Raw genomic sequence first — 3532 nt, 5'->3', positions numbered from 1 at the left:
TTACTACTCATATTTCTTTGTTTGGCAAACTTATACATATATCTTTCTCCCTCGTTAGTATATAATCTATTATATAAATCACTAAAAGCTAAGGTCTTTGCATCGCATATTGCTTTCTTAGATTTCTTATGAGCATCTTTATATCTTTCCCAATTATCAGAATTTTTAAAATTAAACTAATTTTTAAAACAAATCTTCTTATTCTTCATCTTTTCTTACACATTTGGATTCCACCACCAACAATTTTTACTATTAGGAGCTTTTCCCTTTGATACTCCAAGCACATATTTCGTAATATTCTTAATATCACTAGCCACTTTTTCCTACATAACATTAGCATTCTCATGTATAGATAAAATCTTAAGATCTAAAATCTTACTCTCAAAAATATTTTTGTTAATATTCTTTAAATACCCCAATCTAATCCTAGAATACCATTTTACTTTATTTTTTATTATCTGCCCCTTTATCTTAAAGTCCAAAACTAATAATCGATATTGGGTACATAAATTTTCACTCATAATAACTTTATAATCTTTGCAATTTAAACGATCTAATTTTCTTATAAGAAAATAGTCAATCTGGGTTGTACTATATCCATTTATATAAGTGATGAGATGCTCATTCCTTTTTTTAAATAAGGTATTAGCAATTAAAAAATCATAAGCTAAATAAAAATCTAATATGATCTTGCCACCTTCATTTGTTGTTCCAAAATCATAACCACCATGAATGATTTTAAAATCATCTACATCTCTATTAATATGTCTATTTAAATCTTCTCCAATAAAAACTCTTTCTTCTAGAGGTATCTTTTGTAATAATTCTTCTAAGTCATTCCAAAAATTTAATTTAGAACTCATATCCAAACCTACTTGAGGAGCATAAGCACTTATAATATTAACAATCTTATCATCAATAACAATCTTTAAAGCTATAATTCTATCTCCAATCTTATTAATTTTTATAACATTATCCTTCAAACTTTTTTCTATAATAACACATACAGTATTTCTAGTACGACTCCTACCCGAATACCAAAGTTTAAATCCTAAACTATCAATTTCCTTAGCTTTCTCTCAAACCCATTTAGTTTCTTGAATGCACAAAATATTTATCTTCCTATGAATCATAATATCTATTAATTCCATTTATTTTTATGTAAGGAAACCTATATTCTAAGTTCCTATCCTAATTTTAGTTTCATGGACTAGCTTCTTTGCCCAAATACATCCTTGATGTGGGAACCCTTGCCTATTTAGCACTGCACCCGGGTGTCGGTGCAGTGGCTCTTACACAGTTTTCACTGTATTCAGGCTATACAGTGCATCGCTTATAGGGGATGCCCTAGCATTAACACAATTTCTTAAAGGATTCATGTCATTATTATTCGACAAGTTTTATGTATGCTGTCGACTACCTAACGCAACCCTCCACTTTTCTCATTTAGGACTTGGGACCTAGCAATGGTAGTGTTTAACTTTTGAAGGAACCAACGAAGTTAAACAATCCTATCTAAATATATTGTTGTATGACTATAAGATATTATATATGAGGTCCAATGAGAAAATAAATGGCATGTACACTAGGTTCACTAAGATTGTAACATAATTACATGCACTTGGTAGAGAGTTCTCCAATTCTAAAAAGTCAATAAGATTCTTAATTATTTACATGATAGTTATGATGCTAAAGTTACTACCAAATGTGAATCAAAAGATTTAAAGATATACTCTATTGATAATCTACATGGCTCACTCATTGCCTATGAGCAAAGCATGAGTCAAAGGCTACATAATGTAGGTGATAGGAGGAAGGAGAAGACAGTAGCATTGATGGCCATTGACTCTAATAGTAACAACACTACAATTGATGAAGATGGTGATATAACATTAATAACTTGACAATTCAAAAGCTTTCTAAAGTGAAAGCAAAGATAAAATCAACACTAAAATAAAGGAATCAGACAGAACTAAAAAAGTTTTCACTGACACTATTTATTTTGAATATAGGAAGTCAGGACACTTAAGATCTAACTATCCCAACTTTAAAACTCACCCTACCAAGGAAAAGGGTGAAGAAAGACAAATTTCAAAAAGGGGATGCAAAGGACACAAAAGGCTTTCTAGGTAGATTCAACTTTAGACTCTTTAAAATAAGAACCTCATGAGGTAGAAAATATTTATTTAATGGCTAATAACTCTATTATTAACTCTGACCAGATTTTACCTATGATGATTTATTTGATATTTTTGAAAAATTACTTGAATTATATAAGAAGTTAAGGAAATATCAAGCAATATTAAATTTGATTTTTTAAAATTAGAAAAGGAGCATGATAGTCTTAGAACTGAACACACTACATTATATAAAGAGTATGCTTCTTTACTTGATGAATATGAAAAACTAAATAAGAGGCATCTTAAATTAAATAAATTTCACAAGCTATTGAAAATTAGGCATATTAAGCTAGAGGATGTTTTTAAGAAGTTAGAAATACTTGCAAATAAATTAGACTTTAGTGTGCATGCATTGAAACTTGAGGTTGAAAGCTATAAGAGCACAAATAGGTTTTTAAAAGTGAAACTTCATGCATTTTAAAATAATAAACCATTGCCTACACTAGCAGAATTGACACGTCCCATATCACAACATGCATCTTATATCCCTAAAAGGAGGCACTACCATTCATATAGGTTTGTGATTCCATAGGTGCTATTCTTGTGGCATGGTAGGTCACATAGCTCGCACTTGCACAATACACTATAGAACATATTCAGTGTGGAGGCCAAAGTCATTTGTATCACATCATATCATGTATTTATCTCATCAATTAAAACAAATGGTGGAACCTAAACTCACTTGGGTTCCCAAATCTAACCATTAATGACTTTGTAGTGATGCTCTCACAAAAGGCATAGTGAGAGCATGTGGTACCTAGACAATGAGTGTTTACATCACATGATTGGAGATTTGAAGCAATTCATCACGCTAGAAAATAAGGCAGGAGGCAAGGTAACATCGAGAGATAACACCACTATGAAAGTGGTGGGTTTCAGTATGATAGGTAATTCCAAAAACATTATTATAAAAAGTGTTTTGTTAGTAGATGGATAAAAACATAATCTATTTAGCATTAGTCATCTCAATGATAAGGGCGTTGATGTAAAAGTTTTATCTAATAAATACATGATTAGTCTGAATGAAGAAATTATTTTAAAAGAAAAAAGAATAAATATTATTTGCACGATTAATTTGACTTATATTGATAGTTCAAAAATATTATCTCAAAATTATTATTGATGAATCATGGTTATAATATAGGCAACTATGTCATGCAAGCATTAAAACTCTTAGTAAGATAATTATAAAAAGATCTAATTAGAGGTATACCCCTGTTAGACTTCTCTAAGAACAACCAAAGTGATGCCTGTGAATTAGGAAAATAATTAAAATCATAATTTTATTCCATCAAAGACATCACCACCTCTAAACTACTAAAATTTTTCCATGTGGACTTAATTGGGCTTGC

The sequence above is a fragment of the Dendrobium catenatum genome, unplaced genomic scaffold (assembly GCF_001605985.2).
Source record: "Dendrobium catenatum unplaced genomic scaffold, ASM160598v2 fragScaff_scaffold_1542, whole genome shotgun sequence".
Classification (NCBI taxonomy): Eukaryota; Viridiplantae; Streptophyta; class Magnoliopsida; order Asparagales; family Orchidaceae; genus Dendrobium; species Dendrobium catenatum.
The sequence above is the reverse complement of the archived record's forward strand: the minus strand, read 5'-3'. Positions refer to the sequence as shown.